Source organism: Microtus oregoni, unplaced genomic scaffold (assembly GCF_018167655.1).
Source record: "Microtus oregoni isolate MIOR12 unplaced genomic scaffold, Mior012 000007F_ref0000211, whole genome shotgun sequence".
Classification (NCBI taxonomy): domain Eukaryota; kingdom Metazoa; phylum Chordata; class Mammalia; order Rodentia; family Cricetidae; genus Microtus; species Microtus oregoni.
Window position 1 is genome coordinate 46,571,588 of NW_024543066.1, and position 12,576 is coordinate 46,584,163.

The following is a 12,576-nucleotide window of genomic DNA, read 5'->3' on the forward strand; positions in this document are numbered from 1 at the left end:
GGCTTAGGTCCTGGCTATGGAGGATGGAGAACATGGGCTAAGGAATAAGCGCATTTGCATTCATCTCTCTGCTCTTGACTGTGGATGTGACAGGACTTGGTACTTTAAGTTCTTGTCACACGGGCTCCCTTCTATGATGGACTGTGACCTGGCATTGTGAGCTGAAATTAGTCCTCTCTCCCCTACGTTGCTTTTGATCGGGACATTTTTTATCACAGCCACAGAAACGGAACTGTGATAGATGGGGAAACTAATTAAGTTGAAGTTTAGGACCACCTGCGATGGTGGAGGCGAACAGAGGTGCGGAACTGGCAGCACCTGCAGAGTGAAGGAGTACTCACCGCAAGGCAGCCTTTGTCGGGTGTCTCTGATGCTTCTCCCGCCTTGAACAGCTTAGTGGTGATTAGACTCCATATTAGACCTTGTGTCTAATGAACACATGTGTGTAACAGTACATCGATATTTATAAATGGTTTCAGAGCTTTGATAAGTCTCTCCTTATCATTATCAGCTATGTATTCGTGCCAGGCCACAGTCACGTGCACATGCCAGATCCCTTTCTCCACCCGCTGTGCAAATGTGTCTTTGTCATAGAGAACAGCAGTGGTCCTGCCCATCCCCCTTGTCACCTCTCAGATCCAGGTCACCTCCTTCTCAAAGGGGTTAGGAGGTGAGGACTACACTTGACCTATCCAGACTAGATATGCATTTGTGATTAATACGAAAAGGATTTAGATATGCTATCAGAAGCCCTGGGCAAGGGAACGCCGGGGTTTTATTTCCAGGAAACAGTGGTTAGAATTGACATCGGTGCTGAGATTTCGGCTTCCAGTTATACCAAGAAAGCAGCCAATTGAGATGTGAAAACAAAGCCAGTGCCCCGCTCACAGCCACTTTTCCAACTGTCTTCCTGATCCACGAGGACCAAGGTGGGCAGGCTGTGAAAACCCAGCCCGACTACTGAGCCATGCCCTCGCAGTGTCCAGCCACAGGGAGCCCCACATCCGAGTGTCACTCACAAGACGGGTTAAATCTGAGCACATGCGTAACGTTTCTGAGAGGTGGGAGCAGAGCACAGATGGGCCACGCCTTGGCTGGGGTGGCGACTCAGCTCTGCTGCCAGCACTGCCTCATCCCAGTTCTGGGCAGGCTCAGGTGCCATTGGAGTACACTTGTAATTGGCCCATGGAGAGAAACTACGGATCAACAAACCCATATGTCAAAACTTCAAATAGCCTGGCCACTGTCTCCATTTTTCTCTGACATTGTGACCTACAGCTCTGTCTTGCGTTTCATCCTTAGAGATTCCTGGACACTTTCTATTTCACTAGTAGCCAAATAATATCAAATTTTATATGGTAAAACTTTCCTATTATTTCCTTTCTTTAAGAAGCCAACTAACTAGGGGAATAACTATTGCCAGTACTAGAGAGACAGTTCAATGATTCACTTGCTGTGAATGCAAGAAGAGCTGAGTTCAAATCCCCAGTGCTCATGTAAAAGCCAGATATGGCCATGGGACAAGAGGATCCTGGGGGCCTGCTAGTCAGCCTAGCCAAAGAGGTAAACCTCAAAAGTAGATGTCCTACAGGTTTAGTGAGAGACTCTGTCTCAAAAAATAAGAAAGAAGACACCTGATGCACAACATACAACATAGGCACGCACACTCACACATGGATATGTATAGCACACACACGTGCATGCATGCACACACACACACTCACAAGCTCTTTTCACACACTTCTTTTTGTCCTTCTTAATAATTTGCTTACATCAGCTCTGATCTTGAAGTCAATTGAGGAGAAATAACCAGTTTAGACTCGCCCTGAAAATGAGCAGGTCTTTGTCTCTGAGCGGAAGCCATGGTAATTCTGTGTACCTGTCCCACACATCGGAATTGAAATACTCCGCAATTTTTAGTCACATGGATTATGTTTTAAAGACTTTTGTGTCTGCTCTATTGCCATCCTCTCTGTCTCTAAAAATGCCATTGAGTTCAAAATCTTGAGACAGTAGACTGCCTTAGAGACTCACTTCTTCGAGTCCTGGCATCTGTCTTTCTGCCCCAGTAGGCCACCATTGGCAACATCATCTCTGGCAACAAAGGACAGTGACCGGCTACACCCTGGCCAGGTCCCTCCTGTACCAGGCCAGGAACCAGCTGGTTAGTAGGTAGGTGAAGTGGTTTGACTGTAAGTTTAGGAACCTGTTCCCCACTCCAGGCTCCTTTAAGCCAGAAAACAATGGAAATGGACATGGTGGGAGCCGGTCCTCACAAGCCTGTGATGCAGTCAACACTTGGGGAAAGGGTTTGGTTTTGGCTCAGTAGCACAGTGCTTTCCTGGTGGCTGATGGGCCCTGTATTAAAAAAACAAAGTTAACAGAGAATGTAGCAGAAGGTGCACTGAGCAAGGGTTAAGCAAAAGATGTGGACACCCAGGAAGCTAGCAGCGTGTTCCGGTGGGACTTCTTTTTTCCCTCCAGATTCCTCTTTGACTGTTTCCGGCGTGTGTTTGGGACCCAGGAAACCGTCACTCAGTTCCATCTCCCTCTGCCTCCCAAGGGCAGGTTCTCCTCTGTCCTCCAGCTTTGGGTCTGCTCTGTCTGTGAGCATGCTCTTGAGCTTCACTCTCGGACCTACCTCCTGTGTGCCCGAAGGAGAGAAATAGCAACGTCCGACTCACTTTAATAGATTATAATGAGGAGGCCCTTTAACGCATTTTTCATGCTGGGCGGTGGTTGTGCACACCTTTAAGCACTCAGGAGGCAGAGGCAGGCGGATCTCTGTGAGTTTGAGGACAGCCTTGTCTACGAGAGCTAGTTCCAGGACAGGCTCCAAAGCCACAGAGAAACCTGTCTTGAACATTTTCACGAGTATTTATTTGGTGTGTGAGCATGCTGTGGCAGACACGTGGAGGTCAGAGGACAGTTTGTGCAACCCAGTTCTCTCCTTCCACCATGTGGGTCCCAGGACTGAACTCAGGTCATCTGTCTGGGCAGCAGGCACCTTTAACCAGAAGCCATCTCCCTGACCCAATGTCAGTTTCTTAATCTCTTGGTTCTCAAAGAGGTCCTTACCAATGGCCCTTTGTGTTGCCAGCAATACTAACCAGTCTTTATGTAGAGAGTTACAGTTTGTTATTCTACATAGCTACGTCTACTGATCATTTCCTTTATGGTTTCTTCCATGTTTTTACACGAGGAAGGGTCATTTTGACAGGGACTTTGTTGCTAAGTTTCTGTTTAATACTTGTCTAAATATTCTTATAGTTTTTCTAGTGTTAACATTTTTGCATTGAATTCATTTAGGATTTACTGTGAAGTGTGCCATAAGCTGAAATGCTAAGTAAGTTATCTCTGAAATAACCAGTTTTCCTGATACCTCTTCTGGTCTGTTTATTTGGTTGGCTGGTTTGGCTTGACTTGGTTTGCTTTTGGTTTTTCAAGACAGGGTTCCTCTGTATAACCCAGGCTGTCCTTGAACTCAGAGATCCACCTGTCTCTGCCTCCCAGGTGCTGAGATTAGAGATGTGCGCCACCACTGCCTGCCTTTACCTCTTTTATTTTAATGAAATACCTTAAAATAAAATGCTTCTTTTTTTCCTAAGTAAACACTTTTGGGTCTTTCAGGAGGAGGCTGATGCGACTTGATCTCATCATAACAGACTGACCTGATGATTTCCATTCTCGGACTTCAGAGATAACTTGGCCAGCAGATAACATTTAGATATCAGAACAAAAGCCCAGAGAAAAGTGTCAACCGCATGCCAGCCAGGCAGCTCGGGATGCCATGGGGACAGCAGCTTGCCTGAGTGGGTGGTCCCTCTGAGCTCAGCACTGTGTTTAATGCAGTCTTTAAATGCACAGCTTGGCTCAGCTTCCTGACCTACCCCCAAGAGTTGGTGAGATGCCATCTCTGTGGAGGGAGTGTGTTACCCTGCCTTTTGTCTGGAAGGGGAGTGATAGCAGGCCGAAGCAGGGTAAGAGCGTTAATGATGCTAGACAGGAAATCACACATAGCAGAGGATTTGCTGTGTTCCTACTCAACCATCTGAAAATAAATAAATCTTTTGCTGAAGGGCACCCAATAGCTTTCAAAAGAGAAAACAGACAGGGCCAAGATAGCTCTGCCTCACATGGCAGCCAATCCGCTCATAGTAGAAACAGCCTGTTTCCTACCAGCTTCACTTAGTCATGTGACCTCTAGACCAGACCCTTCCTCTAGTTCAGTGTCTACACTACAGCTCCTTGAAACCTGTTGGAAATGCATAGCACTCCCCTCCCAGTAGTCCGCCATTGCGCTTCACTTAAAAGGTAGAGATGCCCTCAGACACATCCAGCCTGCACCACTAATCAGGCCTCAGCAGACAAAAGCCCAGCCCAGTCAGTTTATGTGGGGAACACAGCACAGCCCTGGGCAGCAGCCTGAGTGAGGCTTACAGGGTGGCCAGTGACAAGAGAATTCAGCAGTACCATGATGACATCCTAAAATCTGGAATTGTCTGAAAGTCTGGCCCGGGAAAAAAAGGAGACCACCACTACCACCATGTGTCTGAGGACGTACTTAAGACCAGAGAGTCAGAGAGACCACGTCCTAGGTACAGTGGTGATTGCTGTCATGTTTCCCTGGGTGCAGATAAAAAAGCTACATCTGAGGGAAGTTAGTTGGCATGCCACTATTGTGCAGCAGGACCTCATGCTGTCATTCCTGGGTCTCTATCCCCATCCCATTGTCATGTCCTGTGTCTCTCGCCCCCCCTCCTGCTGTCATGTCCTGTGTCTCTCACCCCCCCTGCTGTGATGTCCTGTGTCTCTCACCCCCCCTCCTCCTGCTGTCATGTCCTGTGTCTCTCACCCCCCCTGCTGTGATGTCCTGTGTCTCTCACCCCCCCTCCTGCTGTCATGTCCTGTGTCTCTCGTCCCCCCCCCCTGCTGTCATGTCCTGTGTCTCAGCCCCCCCCCCCTGCTGTCATGTCCTGTGTCTCTCACCCCTCCTCCTGCTGTCATGTCCTGTGTCTCTTGTCCCCTCCTGCTGTCATGTCCAGTGTCTCTCTGTCCCCTCCTCCTGCTGTCATGTCCTGTGTCTCTCACCCCCCCTCTTGCTGTCATGTCCTGTGTCTCTCACCACCCTGCTGTGATGTCCTGTGTCTCTCACCCCCCCCTCCTGCTGTCATGTCCTGTGTCTCTCACCCCCCCTGCTGTGATGTCCTGTGTCTCTCACCCCCTCCTCCTGCTGTCATGTCCTGTGTCTCTCACCCCCCCCTGCTGTGATGTCCTGTGTCTCTCACCCCCTCCTCCTGCTGTCATGTCCTGTGTCTCTCACCCCCCCCTCCTGCTGTGATGTCCTGTGTCTCTCACCCCCTCCTGCTGTCATGTCCTGTGTCTCTCACCCCCCCTCCTGCTGTCATGTCCTGTGTCTCTCACCCCCCCCTCCTGCTGTCATGTCCTGTGTCTCTCACCCCCCCCCGCTGTGATGTCCTGTGTCTCTCACCCCCCCTGCTGTGATGTCCTGTGTCTCTCACTCCCCCTCCTGCTGTCATGTCCTGTGTCTCTCACCCCCCCTCCTGCTGTGATGTCCTGTGTCTCTCACCCCCCCTGCTGTGATGTCCTGTGTCTCTCACCCCCCCCTGCTGTGATGTCCTGTGTCTCTCACCCCCCCTCCTGCTGTCATGTCCTGTGTCTCTCACCCCCTCCTGCTGTCATGTCCTGTGTCTCTCACCCCCTCCCGCTGTCATGTCCTGTGTCTCTCACCCCCTCCCGCTGTCATGTCCTGTGTCTCTCACCCCCCCTGCTGTGATGTCCTGTGTCTCTCACCCCCCCTGCTGTCATGTCCTGTGTCTCTCGTCCCCCAACCCTGATGGCCTCCTGCTGTCATGTGGTCTTGTGCAGGTGTCCGCCGCTGCTGTGTGTTCTCATGTCATCAGCTGTGACACATATGATGAAAGAGCTCTCTAGTGCTCCTTCCATCTGCAGCTCTTCCCGTCCTGTGATGTCCCAATGGGGCTGAGCAGTCGTAGCCGCAGTTCTCAGCATTTCTTCAGGCCCTGCTGCCAGATGAGGCTGCTCCTACTCAGGCAGCTCTGCCCTGCTCTTGCCATCCTTCCTATACTGACGCAGGAGCGTGAAGAGGTCTCCACAGCCTCGTCATCCTTGCATCTGGGAACTATCGTGGAGTAGAATGAGGGGAGGGGGCTCAAACACACACACTGCAGTGCGGCGATGGCCTAGCTGATCCGCAGATCGCTGACTCATGACGAAGGGTGGGCAGCATATACACCAGGGATGTATTTCAGCCTGGACCAGGGCTGATTTGTGTCCCAGACTGGCCAGAGCACTAGACTATAAAACTATACTATAGACTAGTGAGAGCAGCCACAATTTAAAACTGAAATGTTGCTTATTTCTGGAATTTTCTCTTTAATATTTTTATATGATGGCTACCTGAAGATAACAGAAGCCTCAGAAATCGAAGTGAAAGGTGGAAGTAGGAGGAAGAGGATTGTCCGAGCATGGGAACGGAAACGCCTTCTTCCTCTCTTGCCTATGCTGTCTCTCCAGCGGGGCGCAGCCGTGTGCAGCCATTCCATGTCTCTTTCCATCCTCTACACATGTGTAGCTAGATGGTAGGTAGGTAGATAAGTGGGAGGCCAATGATATGATAGACAAATAATATGGGTATAGAGATAGATGATAGGTAGAAGATTGGTTGGTTGATAATAGAGATAGACAAGCTGACAGACAGCTTACAAATGAGACTATCCTTGTGTTGCTCCATACTGTTTTCTCAGTGAACCAATATTTATGTATGGGTGTGACATTTGGTTTTGGTGGTGAATTAAGTGATCCGTCAAACGACTTGTGTATGACAACTATTTCAGCCCCCATTTTTCTATAAAACCATTGCATGCACTTGTGTATAGAGATGTTAGTGTGGGGGGGGCGATATCAAGATATAGCAGGAAAGGCAGAAACAGTATTATTCATGTTTAATTTTCCCAAGTCCCTGGTTGTCAACCCAAGGGGCTGCGTTGACTCACCCCCCTCAGTGTGCCGCAGCACCATTTCCTGTGCAGTTACTTGATCGTGACAGTATCAGCCGTGGCAGTTCTTCCAACTGGAGAGCAAAGTCGTGGTTCATCGTTCTTGTTTCAATTTGCATTTCCCAACAGCTGGCCTTTTTCATGGGTCGTGAGGTTCCTCTGTGGGTCACCGCTGTTCTCCGTGTGTTCTGGGTGAGAGGCCTTGGTCTGTGGAACAGGTAGCTGTTCCTCTGTGGGTCACCGCTGCTCTCCGTGTGTTCTGGGTGTTGGCCTTGGTCTGTGGAACAGGTAGCTGTTCCTCTGTGGGTCACCGCTGCTCTCCGTGTGTTCTGGGTGTTGGCCTTGGTCTGTGGAACAGGTAGCTGTTCCTCTGTGGGTCACCGCTGCTCTCCGTGTGTTCTGGGTGTTGGCCTTGGTCTACAGAACAGGTAGCTGTTTCTCTGTGGGTCACCGCTGTTCTCCGTGTGTTCTGGATGTTGGCCTTGGTCTACAGAACAGGTAGCACATGTAAAATGAATTTCCTCCGTGGGTCATTGTGGCTCTCTGTGTGTCCTGGATGTGGGGCCTTGGTCTGTGGAACAGGTAGCTGTTTCTCTGTGGGTCACCGCTGCTCTCTGTGTGTTCTGGGTGTTGGCCTTGGTCTATGGAACAGGTAGCACATGTAAAATGAATTTCCTCCGTGGGTCATTGTGGCTCTCCGTGTGTCCTGGATGTGGGGCCTTGGTCTGTGGAACAGGTAGCTGTTCCTCTGTGGGTCACCGCTGCTCTCCGTGTGTCCTGGATGTGGGGCCTTGGTCTGTGGAACAGGTAGCTGTTTCTCTGTGGGTCACCGCTGTTCTCCGTGTGTTCTGGGTGTCGGCCGTGGTCTATGGAACAGGGAGCAGATGTTGTCTTCCAGCCTGGACCTTGTTTTAATTTTCTCTAAAGAGTTTTGGAAGAAACTTGAGATAGTTGCTTTTCTCTGTTTACTAATAAAAACATTAAAAGTATTGTGGGGGTTGTGATTGAGACTTGTTTGCCTATTTTTTAAAGTTATTCTAAATTGGGAAGCTATTTATTCTACCTCACTGTAACACGGCAGTCCCCATAAATGACACGGCAAAGACTGTCAGTAAAACATTAAGGGAGCTGGTGGATTCCCATGACCTGCATTATAGCCAACAGCCACTACAAGAACAAATAACTCCATCATACAGATGGTTAAATTCATTGCCAGACCAGAGTTCAATGACTTTACTACTGAATTGTGAGTTTTACCACCAAGTAGACTGATTTTATTGATTTAACCTATATTGAGAACATCATTCATTCCTGCTACTTGAATGATTTTTAATGTTTTTGCATTTATTCGTGTATTTATTTTGTGCTCCTGAGTCTCTGCCACAGCTCATGCATGTGGGTCAGTCAGAGAGCAGCTCGTAGGAGTCAGTTCTCTCCTTCTGTCTGGGGGATCAGGAGTCAGACTCAGGGGGTCGGCATCGTGGCAGGGACCCTTGCAGGCTGAGCCCTCTCACCCACCCCCTTGAATAATGTTTGTGCTGTGTTTTGTTTAAAAGCTTGTAAAGACCTGCTGAGGGGATGCTGAAGTCTAGAAAGCATCCTTCTGAGTGGCTGGAATCTAGTGGTCACTCTTCAGCAAACATTGGTGTGCCTGAACGTTTTGTCCTTAGAAGGCACATGCAAAAGATTAAGGAGCAAGTACAAAAATGGATATTATGAAAAACAAGCTCAATAGACAATAGACAAGTCATAAAACAAATTGATGGCTTGTACCAGCAATCTAGGGTAAGATTGAGGTCCATGCTTGAAGGCTGCAAAATAGTCTATACCTTAATGAGAAGGGTGTGATGGGTTTTGCCTCACCTCAACCCATTAAGAGATCTAGAACAACAACATGAGGGCTGGAGAGATGGCTCAGTGATCAAGAGCACCAGTCTTGTGTCAAGACCCTTTGGGGGTCAAATGACCCTTTTACAGGGGTTGTATATTAGATATCCTACATATTAAATATTTATATTATAACCCATAACAGTAGCAAAATTACAGTTATTAGGTAGCAATGAAAACAATTTTATGGTTGGGATCTCTACAACGTAAGGCACTGTATTAAAGTGCAGCATTAAGAAGGGCAAGAACCACTGATCTGGAAGTTCATTGAGGTGTACAGAACCCAGAGCCACCGCTTTGGCTAGACTGAGTTGGCTAGTGAGCTCCAGGGATCTGCCTGCCACTGATCAAGAGGTTTGCTAGACTTCAGCATCATCTCAGCATGCGTTTATGAGCTCGGGAACCCACTGCAGCTATGGTTATCTGTGCAGGATCAGGCCAACCAGGTCAGGCAGCCTTCCAGCAGACAGCACTAACTGGACTCAGCAGGTGAGAGAGAAAGATAGTGAGAGGGGTAAGGGGCACACATTGGGAGTGTCTGATGGGGAGTGGAAATGATCAACTATATGATTGTCAAATAATAAATGAAAGAAACTCTATTTTTAAAAGATTTTGGTCAGACTGTTCCAATCACCCCTCAACTCCCCAGCTGAAGAAAAAAACAGACCCCTAATACACCAGCTAGGCCCCTATGAAATCGTTTTGTTTCCTCTGCTTCTCTCTTCCCTTCCTCCAGGCCCAAAGAGTTAGCTCTTCTCTAGGAGACTTACTAACTCTGTGCTGTGGTGAGGTTTTATATACAAGAACCAAGAACAAGACATGAAGTCTTTCAAGGCCCTTCAGTGGAGTAGACGCTGTCACTGGTGCAGCTTTGTCTGCTACTGCCGTCCATACCCTGAGAGCATGTGCTGACCTGCTGAGAGACGCAGACAGGGCAAGCTGGCACGGGCACCTCAACCAGTGGTGGTCAGTAGTCAGTGTATATGCACCCCAGTTCTCCCTTTAGGGGTGACAGCTATGAGCGGTGTCCCCAGTGCAGTGGCCGTGATGATGGCTGGTTTGCTACTGCCCTCTTCACTGGTAGCCTGTCCGACATGCTCCACTAACTCACGCTCCTTCTCGGTGTTTCCAGGGACCAAGTCCCAGAGGAATCACCCACCCTAACCTGAGAGCTGTCCCCACCCCCACAACTTAGATATGCAAATAAGAAGGAAAGGCAGGAAGCAAGCAGAGCTGTAGATGGGGCCACCTGACTTGAACTAAGGTGAGCTGAGAAGTCCCAGACAGGCTCCTGTGACAGCTCCTGAGGAGCTGTTGTCCTCAGTCGCCTAAAACTGTTAAGAATGGGGATTCTGGCCGGGTGGTGGTGGTGCACGCCTTTAATCCCAGCACTCGGGAGACAGAGGCAGGCGGATCTCTGTGAGTTCGAGGCCAGCCTGGTCTACAAGAGCTAGTTCCAGGACAGGCTCCAAAAGCTACGGAGAAACCCTGTCTCGAAAAATCAAAAAAAAAAAAAAAAAAAAAAAAAAAAGAATGGGGATTCTGCTCGCTACCCAGGTCTTCCGTTCTGTCATGTGGGCAGCTGTAGCTTACCCGTCATCTGCTCTCACACCAGCATCTCAGGTGGTTTGCTGAGAGCCAGGTGGCAAATTCAGTCCCACAAGACACACCCACATTGTTAAAAATAACACCCCTCAAAGGACGCTATTCTGATGACCCTTGGAAAACAGATACCAGTAATTTCTGTAGTACAGAAAGCAATTACATCAAGCATATTCTGTCCATAAAACAACATCGTAGCTCCCCCTGCCCAGCACACAGCATTCTCACTAGAAATGCACAGCACGCTCCTCACGGACACCCGTGGGTGTGAAGAGAAGCCAGTATGAGGCAGACATGTCTCGGGACACAGCTCGAATCCCATAAAGGAAGCTGGAGCTTGTCTCCCTCACTTCACTCCTTCCCCCAGGTCAGCACAGCCCTGTTCCTCACCACACATGACCCCTAATCACCAGCAATTTCAGGTTGAAGCCCGTGAAGCCCCATGGGATAAAGAACAATCCTAAGATTCCTTGGACACTTCCCTGGCCTCCTGGTGCTGACCAAATCTGGATCAGGTGTGTTGGTTTTGGACCCCATGAGGCCTGGCCACCGTGGCCAGTAGAGCGCTGTCTGCAAAATATTAGCTTTTGATATTTTTAAAGAAGGGTGAAAAGGAACACATTTAACCAGATTTTATTTCTTCAGCATTTTGTGAGTTGGGGTTGGCATGCGTCAGGAATATAATCATCTCGAATGTTTGAAAGAATGTCATGCCTTTCCCAGTTTGCACGGCCTTCTTGCCCCAAGAAGCCACCCTGCTCTTGTTCCTGGAGGGGTGACAGCTCCGAAGGAAATTCTCCCGATGACTCCCACATGTCTCAGACACCGCCAGCCCACAACAGCCAGAGCTGTCCCTCGTTTTTATTCCCAAAAAATCATGGCCAAAGTCCTTCTGGCTTTGTCCCTGGAAATTAGTTCGCTCGTTTCAAAATAAGTCTCCAGATGGCTCCTGAGAGAACCTTCACCTAAAATATCCTGAGATTTGTGCCCGAGTCCTTCCCCACTGGCTTCCATGTTCACTTCCATGTAGCAAGGGCTGCCACCTGCTGGGTACACTGTGGGTGGCACCACAAGGACCAAAGGCCTAATAATGTCCCTGGCCACCACGTCTGATGAAACCAAGCAGATTTCCTAAATACTTGCGTATTCTGAGAATGCTTCCAGAGAATAGCATGGGACTCACAGAGGGCTGTGGCGTGTGTCATCATTGCCTGGTCCTTGGGACCCTACCTGATCTCAGCTGGATGTGTCTCATTTTCATTGGGTTGGGAACCCAAGCTCCTGTTAACATATCCACAATCTCCTTGACATTGTACTTGTAGCCATGGGCAAGACGGTGCATAAATCATTTTCCAAAACTAGGAACTCATCCAGGCAGGGCGATGTATGCCTTAAATCCCAGAACTCAGGAGGCAGAAGCAGGTGGATCCCTGTGTCTTCAAAGCCAGCCTGGTTTATATAGAAAGTTCCAGGATAGCTCCAGGTAGGGCCACATAATAAGGCCCTGCCTTAAAAAGTAGAAAAAGAAAAAGCCATTATATCCTGTTCAGAATATTCATAAACAGACCCAGGTCGCCATGGGTCATAGTTTCTTGTGCCAGCTCATTAAGTCTTCCTGTTCTTATGACTGCCTTCATACAACTACAAGTGAGACTGAGATCAGGCCTGTCCATCCATCCCACTCATCACCCGCCATGGTCCCCGTCCTTTCCCAAGGTGCTGAGCCTCTCCGCCCACATTAAAATGCTTCCCAAGAGCAGAGCAGATGTGTGTGGACACAGGCAGAGGGTTGGGACGTTAGATCACAGGGCTGCAAGCCCACAGGCTGGGGACCAGAGAGGTGTTTACTGCAGTTCATGCTATACAGGCAGCCTGAAGACAGAATTTCTTCTACTTTGGGGCACTTCCAGCCTTTTATTTTCTGTTTTGCTTAATGTCTTCAACTCATCAAATGAGGCCTACAGCCAGCTAATGGAAGTAATCAGCTCTACTTAAAATCTGGTGTGTGTGTGTGTGTGTGTGTGTGTGTGTGTGTGTGTGTGTGTTA

General features: G+C 48.9%; 1 protein-coding gene across 1 annotated transcript in view; it reads left to right on the forward strand.

The window, feature by feature from the left end:
- The window catches only part of Kif6 (kinesin family member 6), a 309,520-nt gene that overhangs the window by 237,310 nt on the left and 59,634 nt on the right, over positions 1-12,576 (forward strand). The window lies entirely within an intron of this gene.